Source organism: Amyelois transitella, chromosome 9 (assembly GCF_032362555.1).
Source record: "Amyelois transitella isolate CPQ chromosome 9, ilAmyTran1.1, whole genome shotgun sequence".
NCBI classification, from domain to species: Eukaryota; Metazoa; Arthropoda; class Insecta; order Lepidoptera; family Pyralidae; genus Amyelois; species Amyelois transitella.
In genome coordinates this window covers 5,790,463-5,806,109 of record NC_083512.1, presented here as the reverse complement: position 1 = coordinate 5,806,109, position 15,647 = coordinate 5,790,463, and positions in this window count along the sequence as shown.

Below are 15,647 nucleotides of genomic sequence, written 5' to 3'. Positions count from 1 at the left end.
TGGAAAACCTTTTAAACACAGTTAATACCTACGCACAAGGAATTTATAAATTCGAAGGGTACATTTCAAAGAGAGTTTGCATAATATGATAACATAAATTAATTCTTCACCGCATACAAAAGATTAATTTCAATTACGACCCACAGCTACGACAAATTAGGCGTCAAGCAGAATGTAGGCCTATGTTATTCTAATGGAATCCACAGATCTAGAGAGTTAATCAGTTTACGCATTGTTAATCGCCCTGTCCAGTGTAGACGGATGAATCGTGGTAAACGTTAAGGTCGCTATACACATTGACCAAGATGTTAGTATATAACTATAGGTAAGTAAGTTAGGCGAACTTGTATAGAAAGCTGCAACTTGGAAACAAGCAAAGATGAGAGAGAAAGTAAAAGAACGCTCTAACGATAAAAAAAACGTAATGAGGAAACATGTACATTCAGGTAGTATGTGTGTAACCATGATTGTTGAATCATGGGTAAGCTTCCCCAGCAAAAGTTAATCTGAAAGGAGCCGCTTCGTGTTAAAACCCGACTTACCCAATCCAGGATCATGGTCAAAGGCACACCCCGCTTTTTTACTCTCCAGTGGGAGTAAGAGGACCATTAGTTCTATCTAATAAAATCCAAGGTTGGTGACAAATGTAAGTATATATTATTGAATCCGAAATCGGTTGCGCAGCACCTGACCCAATGTGTACAGCAGTCTTAACAAGGGTCGTGGCGTAAAACTTTATTACGCGCTTCACCTCGGTCCATGAGCCGGGATGCGAAATGATGGCCATTCTCATTAACCTTCCCGCCGCAGCTTCACTTCTCTTTATATCAACAGATACACTTTTTATCCCTCAAGTGATACAATAACACGACGTGATTGCTGTCTTGATGACGGTAATGTTTTACGTTTTACTTGTAATGTTCCTCGTTTGCATGTTTTCCCCTGTTTTCTGTTTAATGATTTAATCTCCGTCGATTACGTTGTATAAATGCAAAGATTTATGGGAAAATGACCACTGAGTTGTGAATGTTTACCTACTTATTTTTACATGATCTATGACATTAATTATTTTGTTTTATTTGAATTGGGGCTTCTTAATAAATAGAACCACACAAAGCCAACCTTCACCTAGAGGCATTAAAGATTTTCAAATGAGAGCAAAGATTCGACGACGACCTGTCCTAAGATCTCGTCGAAAATATTAAAAATTGTAATAACTCAAAGTGTAGCTAAACATCTCACCCGATAGCCACTTCAACGTAGCCGAGGAGAAACGAGATGCCTGAAGGTCGACACTTTAATCAATCACACTCAGTTCAAAATGCACGTACACGACTGCTTGAAATATGAGAGCCGGCCCTGGGGAACTAATGTTTTATATTCTGTCGTTGTATTGACAGTCCTGACTTATTGCCAGACAGATTGCGGGCCTGCTTCGGGTACACGGACTGCGGACGTCTGCGAAACTACTTTAGGATGGTACAAGACTATAATTAGACGTTTCATCATCCTATCTAATTGTATTTTTCGTTAAAAAAACGAACATAGGATACAAGCTAGGGATCTCAAAGTCATTTCACAGTAAACAATATCCTACTCAGTGTAACATGTCAAAAACTGAAGAGTAACTAGGATAGATACATGTCGGCATACAAACCTTATAAAACACAACATTATTATAAAAAAGTAGAACATGCGCGACACTTTTCATTAGAGAACGCCCAACTAGCGCCGCGACACTATTAAAGGCGTCATAAAAACGTCGCAGCACTTTCTTTCTCTTTATATTTTTTACGGCACTCGGGATGCCACCTACATCATAAAAAGTGAAATATTGTGTCTCAGAGCGGATGCCTTCGCCCTTTATGAGATTAGATCGAACTGAAATCCGATAGAAACGCGAACGTAGGTACGGAACACGTAACTTTTTCAATCCGAGCCAAGTCTCGGATCACAGAATCAAGATCCTGATACAAGGTTAATATCCTGCCGTGGTAACCACACAGTATATTTACTAGAAATTCTTTCGAACCTTTACTCTGTATAAATACATAAATTACTTCTTTAAATAAATTACCCCTTACGGGGTAGACATAGCCAACAGGGTCAAAAAGACAAAAAGGTCACATTCAGCTGAATGACTTTTTAAATTATGGAAAAGATATATTTTGTGATAGTTTGATAGCCCATCCCCTAAAAGAAGAATCCCGGGTTTAAAGCTTTTCCCTTGATTTACTTCTACAATCTGCGCAGGAAGAGAAACAGGTTGCACCCTATACTTTTTCTTTTTTATAAAACCAGATAAAATTATATTTTTTTTTTAACTTAAACCCGTAGAAATTCGAATAAATTAAGTCCAACCTTTCATTTGTTTGTTGTGGAGACTAAAACTTTGGAGTTCAAAATGTAATTACAATCTAAATCAGTTTTAATTAAAACTTCGTTAGGCTCAGATGTCACTAAAATCCTAAATAGCAAAACGTCTAACAACTTAAAAAACTAATTTTTAAATTGCTGATTGCCAGAATCTTTATAATAATTCAATACTTCATTTTTCATACAGATTCATTTTAAAAGTTATGCTTTTTATACGTACATCATACAATACATACCATCACGTCTTTATCCCTTACGGGCTAAACAGATCTAACTGTATCGAAATGATCGAATGGCCACGTTCAGCTGTATGTATTCTACTTGGTAAATAATTGTTTTTGTTAAAAATGTTCTTAAAACTGTCTTTGGAATGTTATCCACCATTTCTATCAAAAACTTATAAATAAAGAATTTAAAAAATATAAAAAGACGGCGACGTAATTTGGTTTGCATGAGCGTCCCAAAAGCATATTTCAGGAATTTTATGTTAAGTTCACAACTGGGACCTAATGGTGTGAAAACAGATAGCACTATCGATTTAACCATGCCGTTTGAAACACGACCGAGTTTGCATAAAAGGCTAGCGGACCTGTGCCTACGAAAATATACCAACCCAATTTTATAGCTTCACTTTTTATCCCAAAGCGAGATGCATTCAAATCCTATCTCGGCCTTGACTCTTTTCTGAGTAATTGGTTTGATTTAAACAATGCTCTTATGGCAAGAAAAAACACCTTGACGTAATATGCATGTTAATGTGTTCACATTGTGAGGGTGAGGCTCCCCTGCAAACGCGAAGGAGAGTCAGAAGTCGCTACGTGTAAGGCCGCCGTACCCAATCCGGGATCATAATTCAAAAAATTCAAAATTCAAAATTTTTATTCATTATTATAGGATACTATATATCGCTTAATAATTGTCTTATGGTTTAACAACATTGGTTGACGTCAAATAAATTACTTAAAAACTAAGTTTACTGCCGCTTCCAAGGCGTCAGTGCAGAAGAAGCGGTAACAAACTGCACTGCAGCATTTTCTTCAACAACGTCAACTTCACAATATTAAATTATACTTAGAATAGAATGTGAATAGAATGAATCACAGGCATACTAGAGATAAAGGCGCAACTGGGACTGACGCCAGGAAGACGATAATTATAGATTATGCCCATGCAACCTTGAAAGTAAAAATCTCGTTTATTTTCCACACCCGTGAGGATATCGACGCAGGTTACCAAAGTGCACCCCTACACTTCTTGATTCCCAAATAAAAATTTTACAACGAGAAATTTCATCTTCCTCCGTCAGCTATAAGTACGATGTCAGTGAGTGAGTCACTCAGTAACGCAAAAATTTAAAATAACTATATTAATTGGTAAAGCTCCGAAACCAAACAACATAATTCATATTTAATGACTAGTTTAAATAGAAGCTTCCAATACCTTTGGGTATCGGAATTTGAGTCCGTTAGGATGGAATTCGTAAATTATTATGAAGTCCAACTATGGCTGCAATTTAGTAATGTACAAAATTTTATAAAATAGTTTGACAAATGATAGCGGCATGAATTAATACAAATTCTTTGCGAAGCTCAAATATTCAGAGACCTTAAATCATACCTCTTATCCAGAAGGGTAGGCAGAGACATCTTTCCACATGGCACGATACCTGCATAAATTATATGTGAAATCGTGCGCAAATTTCTGAATACTGAAAATATTCTTTTCCATTTTCGAAATAAATAGTTTGAAAAAGGATTATAACAATTAAGAATATATGAATAGTTTAAGCGTATCATATTTACTTAATATTTTACTGAGCTCCAATAATAACATTATCATAACGACCCACCGCTGAAAGCAAATATCCCATAAGTTTCGATAGCAGATATTCTTCACAAATTAACGATTGTACAAAACACCCCCTTTTTTCTCCTGGCGTTAACCGCTGCTATTCTCACCTGTCTGGAGCGGGGTGCCGGGGTGCCTCTTTGACCGTCGTCCTGGATTTGTCAGTCAGGTTTTTACACGAAGCGACTCCCGTTTCATCTCCGCAATCTTTGTAGGAGAATCTAACCCATATAAAATCATACTTAAATTTGCACTAAATTAATGTACCATTTCCATTAGATACTTTATACTCCCTTTATCCAAATAATGAAATATTGTACTTTCAAACAAAATTACTCCTTACTAAGTAGGTATATTAGTATTGCAAAAGTGGGTTGGTTTTTGAGATCCCCACCTAGTTTCGTTAGTTAGAACATTGGTTTCAACAACATAGTTCATATGTTGTTGAAACCAATGTTCTAAGAGGACGATTTGTGATATCTATATTCTATAGCATCGTTAATAATATCGTATATTTGTTATAAAAATATTATGCCTACGTGGGTGCGCTGTAACAGAAAATCAATAATTTATTCTCTCCTTCGAATACTGCTGATTACTATCATAATCAATGGCAGTCGATAGCTAGCATAAAGGTTAATGACAAGACAAATTGTTTGATTTTATAATAACAAATTTAACAAAATCGACTCTCGTCGAATCTCATTTTTTATCATAAGTAATTTTTCATCCCACTTGAATTATGATACCCATAGTCTAAATAGGTAACCATCAGCTGCATGTGTTTAAATAGCATATTAAATTAAAAACAATCGTAGACTATTTGGTGACCGTAATTGCGACCGAAAATCTTAAGACGAATACATCCGCTAATTGAGACTTTAATAATGCGTCGTGTAGATGATTCTTTTCAAAAATATCAATATTTTTACTCAATAGAAAAAAAACACAAAAGTAGATCTAAAAATATCTTTCAATAAGTAGAACTTTGTCAAATGTACCTACTTGATATAGGTGGCGGTCGGCTTTGCAAGTAAATTGTCTAAATAGCTGTGAAAACCTAAATAGGTACATGACGATGGGCTACTTTGTTTTATGATGTGGCTATGAAAGTATTAAAGAAATATAAGTTCTTTTTTTTTAAGCGTACAGCACTGCATATTCATCGCTAAGCATTTATATTTAGTGCGAAGTTCGTTTCGTAGCACCTTTCCGTAGACGTGCTACGATTTTGGTGTGTAAAAAATAAAATTAAAAACGCATTCATCACACAATTTATGCTAAACGCATAAATAATAAAATTAAAACACATTTGTGTTTTAATTTTATTTTTTACACACCAAAATCGTAGCACGTCTATATTCGTCTTGTAATTCATTACACATAATGAAATCTCGTTTATGAATATGCAAATATTATTAATGTTTGGCAGACATGGCTAGTCAATTTGGGATTCTTCTTGTAGGAGATGAGCTACTTGTCACTGTTAGAATCTCAAATTCATCTTAAGCACAACAGCTGAACGTAGTCTGTGCGTTTAATGAATTTATAACTAAAAATCGCTTTTACATTTAACTTTTGCCGTGTCTTAGCTTCGACGAGAACAAGACAACGCCACATCTGCGACGCTGCTCATTCATTTGAAACTACGAAATACTCCAATACACAGCTGTCGTGTGAATTAATAATTGGCAGAACTAATAAATATCACAGAATTGTAACACTACCTTAACCGTCATTCAAACTTCCAAAGAATATCATCATAAATTTTGTGTAACGTTAGTGTTTCTACATTGATATAACCGCAGTGATTTATACTCTACTCTACATATACATTGTGTTTCTAATTCCATTGATTTCTTGAAGTTTATTTTCTAAATTAAATACTTGTTTTCATGCATTTCATGAAAAAAATATATCTTTGCGCGCTTGCATTTTTTTACCAGCCATCATGTAGGAAACTGCTTGAAGTATTATTTTTAATATGAAAGAAGTAAGTATAGTATATAGCCATTAGAAATTGGTTGTTTCTGAAAAATGCATTTTGTAACACACTCTCTCATTCAAACAAAAAAAAATATTTAGGTATTATTGAATAATTTTTTTGGTTTGTACATAATTGTGTTCTTTCAACAGTGTTCTTTCGCCTACACTACTCGTACATTTATAGATCTATAAAGATAAAGGCAAGTACTTAAAAATGAAATTAGACTCAATATAAAACAGTGTCTTTTAATTCTTAATTTATTTAAATAATTGGTTGCACAGGCTTCAGCATAAAGATCATTACACATTAAGGATAATGACTCCAACGAGTACACTCGGAAGTTACATTAATTAATTCCTTTAAATCAAAACAACGAAAGACCGGCACGGTTCCCTTTAAATTTAATTGTGGAGGGGCGAGAAGCAGAAACAAATTGCCCGAGGAAATTCAAGTTAAGGCACAATTCCCTTATGTAAACACAAAAAACCATTAAATAGCTGAATCATAATGGTTATCAAGCCGAATATAAGTAAGTTTATTGTAAAATTATTTCCCATGCTATATATCAAAGAAAAGTAATGTGTGTAAAAGTCAATCAAGTAACTCATAAACTTGAGATTCTTCTTTTAATCGACGGGCTAGCAACCTGTCACTATTTGTTAAGCCATTCAGATGAAAGTGGAAGTCCAGTCTTATCAAGATTGTTGGCTCTGTAAGAATGTTCGTACAACTGTCAGTGATTTCTGTTGGAACCCCCTACATGACACAAATATCTTTAAATGCTCATAATGCAAAACAGGAAATATAAAAATTATCAGGTTTAGGATGATAAGAATCCAATATATTGCGCGCTTGACCCTCCCACCGACTACATTCCAGCTCTTGCATGCGAGTATAATAAGATCCCAAATGCCACTCATATTTCCTCTAATATTTTTAAGATAAATTGGACGTATACTTATATGACATAAATATGAACTAATAAGTCAGTCATACAGAAAACTTTTGAAAGTTACCACGGGAGTAATAATTAATACCAATATCAGACTAGGTTCGTAGAATTTTAACACTTGTTGTGGGGCATCAAAATCGGTTAAGCAGTTTTTAGTGGTCAAACAACAATCTCTCTTACTCACTATATTAGTATTGTTAGTTTAATTTATTACAAATTAACTTATTTAATAATTTCATAATAAGACCAGACTAGGTTATTGTAGGCAACCTTCTTTTTATACGCCATAGCAACGGTTGCCATGGTTTTGTTTAGTTAAGAAAAAAATACAGATATAATTTTTATACATACATACATACATGGTCACGTCTATATCCCTTTTGGGGTAGACAGAACCAATAGTCTTGAAAAGACTGATAGGCCACGCTCAGCTATTTGGCTATATGATAGAATTGAGATTCAAATAGTGACAGGTTGCTAGACCATCGCCTAAAAAAGAATCCCAAGTTTGTAAGCCTATCCCTTAGTCGCCTTTTACGACATCCATGGGAAAGAGATGGAGTGGTCCTATTCTTTTTTGTACTGGTGCCGGGAACCACACGGCATTTATAATTTTTATTGTCAAATATTTTCAATATTATTTCCATAATATAGTATTTTAAATTTGATTCTTTCTCTCCTCTTTTCTCCTCCCGTCTCCCGTAGTGAATAACATAACTTTGCGACTATACTTCCTACAGTTATCAATTATATCAGTAAATAATTATCAGTATTTTATCAGACTAGCTTTCACCGCCCGCGTGGCAAGTTCTTTAAATCCTTTTGCATATCTTAACTTTGCCCATACATACATACATAGTCATGTGACTATGTGTGTATGGCCAGGATTCGAACACGGGACCTCCGGCGTCACAGACAAGCGTACTACCGCTGCGCCACAGAGGCCGCCATAAAGAAGAATCCCAAGTTTATAAGCCTATCCTGTAGTCGCCTTTAACGACATCCATGAGAAAGAGGTGGAGTGATCCTTTTATTTTATTTTTATTAACTACGAGTATAATCATGTATGCTAAATTTTATGGAGATAGCGTAGTGGTTTATCTAAGAAGAGGCTAAAAACTTACTTTCGTAAAATAAATTTCATAAGAAAAACAAAATGAATCAGCCCATGATTAATAAATTGTGACTAACATTGTGTCAAACAAAGTAAAGAAAACCCATTTCTATAAAATTTACAAGCACACATTTGTTAATATTTACAAAACTACTTTTCCATAAATATCAAAATCTTTCATGACTGTCGTAATTCAGTTTTACGATAAAGGTTTGCGCAATTCAATTTATTTTCGCTACTATTTTGTTTTATATTGACTCATAGATTCTCAGAATTTATTTGAAGATATAAATTTGTTTTCTGATACAAACAAGAAAACTTGCACACCCAAAAAAAGAGTTAATTTATTAAAAACAACGATATTCCTTATTCGTTTTTACAAAATCCGTGACATTATAATTTCAAATATGTTTGAATTGACTTTCAAGGCAAACCAATTTTATACACAGACACTATCTCTTAGACGAGATAGACTAGTAGTAGGCCAATAGTCATAAGACATGAGTCGGCTAAACCTAGCGGCACATTAGTGCCTTAAAGAATGATCCCAAGTTTTTATTTCTCCCTTGATTGCTTTGTACATGCACCATAAGAACATATATCTAATACTTCACACGGCTGGTTTTATTTAAATCCGAAGCTATGAAAGCCTTACAGCAACAACAGCAACGACGATCTTCCGATCCGGAGTCTGTTGAAACCCTTAAAAATAGCTTTTTCTTAACTTTGGGTGATCCTAAATGCACCCTCCGCCACTGATCTTCGAAGCACACTCACAATCGCAATAAAAAAAATGATTTAATACCACAATCAAATGGAATTTCATCGAAGGCTTGGAAATAGCAAAATATTCATTACCGGGGCGAGGCGTTCATCCCCGCCGAATTCGTTATCAAGCAGCTAATATTCAAATTGAAAAGGGCTTTCTGCAAATACCTACCTACCTAACGATTCATAACTCTGCCTGAAGACGGCATTAAGAAATCAACACTTTTCATGCAACGTAGTTTCGCTTTCATTTGATTATTATGTATTGGATTTCAGTGAAATAACCCAAACTAGGAAGATCTCATATTTAGCCTTTTAATTGGTTTCTACATTTCAAAGGAAATACAGAAATTAAAAAGGTATATTTAAATAAGTTTAAGACTACATTTACGTATAAAGGAAGAAGCAGTAAGTGAGAAATAAATGAGACTTTTCTACTTACACTGGTGGATCTGCAGGATAATCTCGTTGTTATAAAAAATAGCAAAAGAGGAGCAATCAGTAATTTGGACGACATGGGCCGAGTGCCGGTGCACTTGACTGTCGTCCTATTTCAGAAATAGAGGTTCCTCGGATTGCCTTGATTTATTTACGTAAGTATAAAGCGCTGATTATATTTTAGTAGCATGGGCGTTCGTGCATACCTAAGTATAATATCAACTCTTAATCGCTTACGATGGAATTTAGATTCAGAGAGTGAAGTGATGATAGTTGCAAGCCTTGCGTTTCAAGTAATTGCAATAATTGAATTTTCTGGTTTAAATAGCATATTATATATTATTACGAACTAAGTATTTTACTTACCGGCAACCTTACTTACCTTTAATTAAACTATCCCACATGTGGCCTTTGAATGTGGCTATTAGTCTCTCTACCTCGCAAGAAATAAAAATGGGATAAGTGCGTGTGTGTTCTTTCACAAGGGAATAATATTTTTGGTCGATATGTCTTATATCGGGACGGGTGTGTTTGGCTGCAACTAATTGCCGGTCAGCCAAGCGGACACGACCGAGTGCGATTGGCATTTGCAAGGCGCTTGTGACAGATCAAATCCCGATAATTAATATCGGATGTAGCCTTCTCTCACACACATATCTTCTTTATAAACGAGGCAGTGAGGATACTTATAAGACTTAGAAATAAGTTTACCTAAAAATTGTCTTAAGAAAACGAACATTAAACCAATTTTGCAATATAACAAGATTTCTACTTTCCCCTAAAGGAAATAGACATACAGCGAATAAGCGCGCCCTAGATACTCGTAAACCGGACGCGGTTTGAAGGAATTAATTATTATCTGGCCAATGTTCCAATCGAACGCCTCCGGCGACATCCGCGCCGACTGCGGAAATTTATTTCAAATGTCATTTCAAAATGCACTCCTCCCAAGCCAGACTTGGGCCACGGAAAAATTACAATTTCCTTTAGCGGGGATGGCAACATTACGCGTTTTAAGATTTCACAGGAAAAAGTACATACATAGGTACATCGTGTCTTTATCCCTAATAGTTTAAAAGAGTCTCGAAAATAATTAAAATCGCCCGGATTCATCTGGGTAAAAAGAAACCTTATGGTGACATCACCAACTAGTGTTCACGCTGCAGCGGCTGGCGGAGCTGCCGGAGCACCGGCTACTGACCGGTGATGTCGCAGATCCTGGACCAGTATGTGGCGCACGTGCTGGCGGGAGCACCTGCAATATCACTATCATCACTACATAGTATAAAACAGAGTCGCTTTCTCTGTCCCTATGTCCCTTTGTATGCTTAAATCTTTAAAACTACGCACCGGATTTTGATGCGGTTTTTTCAATAGATAGAGGGATTCAAGAGTAAGGTTTATATGTATAATATCCATTAAATAGTGGAGAAATACTGTTATTTTTGAGGTTCCTAATGTGATGTCGTTAATTATCATACTTTTTCCGCTTACATTGCAATGCAAACCCTACGAGATTTATCAAAATAATGTACTAATTATTTGTACATATTGAAAAGGTCTACAAAAACTCCGCGATTGTATATGTCTATCTCTTATGGATATCCCACAATAACATTTTTTTGTCATTTACTTTTAACGACAAATAATGACAAATTTGAAGCTATATTTACCAAAACAACATTGATCCTTATCCAATTCAATAGCTTAAATACATAGTTGATATACATATGGTTACAGCACAAGATTTATAAGAATATTTTCGAAGATATTACAGATTTCAAATTGCGGGAAGTAGCGCTTGCTACTACTACTGGCCGACTTCTGTAATGTATTTAGTATCAGCATTGCACCCGTACGAAGCCGGGGCGGGTCGCTAGTAATGTAATATGTCCTTTATATCAAATACTTGTAATGTACCTACTCAAACCGTTAACATACCTATAATATAAAAAATTGTTTAACGACGTTGTTACGACCCTTTCAAATTTTCTGATTACGTAAATAAATCTATGTATTTGATTTCGTTTATAAGTTTGACATTTCGCATTTTCGATGTATTTGTCGAAAAAGTTACATTTTTTACTTATTTTAGTTTTATATATTAACAAATCTTCGACGAAGAAGAATGCAGCGTTAGTACCTCATCAGCTTTCTATATCACTAAGTAGCCAATAAAAGGTCAACTGCCATCAGTTCGCAGTAACAATCCAACCCAGGCTTTTACCTAGAGAAGCCTAAAAGCATTAAAGTATTATTTGTTGTTACATAGCTAATATGTTTTTACATTAGGTAAATATATTGGATGATAGACAATATATTGGATTTGTATAAGTTATGAATGTGGATGAAGCAAAAGAAGTATGCAAAGGTCGTGGCAAGTGGAAAGATGATTGATGTTACTTTTTTTTATTGTATTAGTGTTTTGTATCTGTGATCCTATAATTGACTATTTGTTTTACATAATATGGTGCTATTTTTTTGTAAACGGTTGTTGGTCTTCCTGATAATCACTACATAGTATAAAACAAAGTAGCTTTCTCTGTCCCTATGTCCCTTTGTATGCTTAAATCTTTAAACTACGCACCGGATTTTGATGCGGTTTTTTTCAATAGATAGAGTGATTCAAGAGGAAGGTTTCTATGTATAATAACATCCATTAAATAGTGGAGAAATAGTATTATTTTCGAGGTTTCTAATGTGATGTCGTTAATTATCATATTTTCCGCTTACATTGCAAACGCAGGCTGAAACCTACGAGATTTATCAAAATAATGTACTAATTATTTGTACATATCGAAAAGGTCTACAGAAAACTCCGCGATGGTATATATCTAACTCTCATGGATATGCCACAATAACATTTTTTTGTCATTTACTTTTTACGACAAATAATGGCAAATTTTGAAGCGATTTTAACCAATGCAGCATTAATCCTTATCCAATTAAATAGCTTAAATAGGTACATCGTTGATTTTATATATATCTAATCTAATATATATATAGATTTAAATGAATATTCTCGAAGATATCACAGATTTAAAATTGCGGTAAGTAGCGCTTGCGGCGGTACTGGCCGACTTCTGTAGTGTATTTAGCACAGCATTGCACCCATGCGAAGCCTGGGCGTGTCGCTAGTAAATTAATAAATAAAAAAAGATGAAGGTAGGCAGAGTCATGTCTACATGTACATTTGATGTGTATCTATACAAACAAATTTTATTATTTATTGTCGAAGCCGTGCTTAATTTATCGTTGTTAATTCTTATATATTTTGAATAGCCTTAACAAGAAATAAATTAACAAAACTATTATTTGCAGCGCTAAAAAAGAAGAAGCTGGAAAAATATTAGCAGACACATTTTTAGAATTTATTATAATATTCGATGAATGTTTGTCATCCCCAATTAACAGTCAGTATGTATATCCGTTATCTGCGTGTTTTACTTATCTAGCTCTACTAAGAACCGAATTGAAATGATAAAATCATAGCTCGGCCTTGTATCAATTTCCATTCTGACCAATGTGCTTTAATTTGATAGCTAACCTATGCTCTTAGGGTGAGGGAAAACATCACAAGGAAACCTGCATATTCAGGGAACTGCATTAGTAAAGGAACAATAATCCAATATGTGCAGTGGCGATTCCTGGTGTTTATAATTGGGGTAGCTCGTTGAAAATCGTTTCTTCAGACGGTCAATCTGAACAACTTTCAGTCTTTTATTAAGGAACCTACACTTTGAAATCGCAAAAAAAAAACTATTCGACATTTTCATTTTTGTATGAAATAGCTGATATTTTTTCGCGATTTTATAGTCCCATAGTCAACGCGCCATCTTACAGAAATCGCCACTGAAAATAATATACCTACTGTATTGGTAAAAATAAAGAAAACTATAATACAATTTAATTACTTGTTAAAAACATGATCGATCATATAAAAATTATACAACTAAGTAGGTACATTACTTGCTTTTTTCTTTTTATACAGATTTTCTATCGATAACATACAAAATTATATCAACTCTGAATCAAAAACCACAGTTGGTTTTGCACCTAAATTTACTAATAATCGACGTTTCTTCGCAAACATGATTGGGACTCCACAATTCAAACAAATGTTGGCTGAAGACGAAGAGGAGCTGAGAAGAAGCTTTATAAAAAAAATGAAGTATTGTGACGAGGTGGCTATGGATCAAGAGCTATTAAAAGAATTCTATGATAGGGATCTCGAAAAGTAAGATTAAAAGTTTTGGAATAGAATATACCTTTCATTACACAGTACTTTTATACCCTTGGTATTACACTAAAATCCATTGTAAAAATTATTATTTACTGGATCATGATGAAGACAGACTTTATGACTATTACTAAGGATAGGACATTTTTAACGAAGAAGAGTTGGATACGTGTATAATAACGACTGAAAGGATGAGTACCTATCAGTGGCGTAACTACAGGGTGGCAAGTCGGCAAAATGCCACGGGCCCCCAGCCGGAAGGGGCCCCCGGTCAGAGGAGAATCCTAACTCCCAACATTTCTTATTTATCATACATGTTTAGTAAAAAAAAGTTTGAGTCTTTGATTTATTTTGTTACCTACTCAGTTTCCTACACAAGTAAAAAAAATATTAAAAATTCAAAGCTTTTGTAAAAAAAGGGTTGTAACCCAGTTTTCGAACGTACCTATCCGATGCCACGCGTGTTGGTATCACTGCGATGTTCGGGGAATTCCCGCTGTAAGTTTCGGTCAACCGCGCTTATAAAAAGGAGATGGCCCAATTGAACTATGGACGACTGCCCTGCAGGCTTACTCTCGACTCGCAATGCCAATATACAATGCCAATCTCAATGCAAGAAACGTCATTTGGCACTCTTGAATTTTACACTAGCGCCACATTGGGGCGAAATATATAGGATATTGAGTGAACTAATTAATATTGAGATTGTGTTCTGGAACTTGGAATTCGTTACTCTTGACTTGAAGCCATTTTGACAGCTCGACATTGCGTTGAACTTGTGTTAGTCTTGGATATTTATTGTGATATCACAATAAGGAAATAGTAACTTTCAGGTTCAGCTTCTTTATACTGGGAGGAGGGGCCCATCCGATGAATTTGCCACGGGCCACGAATGGTATAGTTACGCCACTGGTACCTATCCACTAAGGATTCGTATGCATTTTTCTTAGCATAGCAGCAAAATAAGCTTAGCGAATAGAAACAAATATGTTCCTCTATAGACAGACAAAAAAATTTAACTCAATATATATCTTCTTCGTTTAATACGACGTATGTGCCTCACGGTGACATACTACCTTAATTTCACTCTAGGAATAAAGGTTTCCGCTACGTACGCAAATAAATGAAGGGTAAGCCGCAAATGTACCGACGACCTGAGCAGACCTTTAGGTGTGCGCTCGTTTGTTAAATCCCAAAATGTATTACTTTCTCTGATTCTTATCGCTTTACAAACGGCAACATTAAAAAAATATATTTTGTTTGTCTGTTGTAAGTAGGTAGTACTTTTATACACAAAAACTAATGAATGTATCAGACTTCTAGATTTTTCCTATTAGAACGATTTCTTATTGGACGATATACTCGTACTTAACGCAAACTCGACTTGAAACAAAGATAATCACGAAATAAAATTGTCAGATTTATATTTGTTGGTTATATACTTACATATACGATACAATACACGAATACAAAACGAATACAATAATATAGAATTAACTACATATACATCTTTTATTATTCTGGAAAATTGTAGTTTCGACAACTAGTTTTGAATTAAACTTCATAAGCTACGCTGACATCTTCGGACTAACTATATATTCGGAAATATAACTTCGTTATTTTTTCATGTTAATGAAAAAAACGCACTTCTATATTAAATTATATTAAAATTCTGCAAGTGGTCTACGCTCGTTAGCACTTTGTCCCAGTTAGTAAATTAATTAAAAGTTTTCGTTTGCAACTGTTATTAAATTTCCTGAAGAGGGACTAATATTGTTTACACGATACAATAAACATTTAGGTACTTATATTTAAAAATAATACGTTACAAGGCAGGTATTTTTGTGGCTACATTAATAAACTTATTGAAGGGATCGTTCTTATAGGTAGTCCCGTTTCTTGACGAAGATTGAAATTCTTGAAG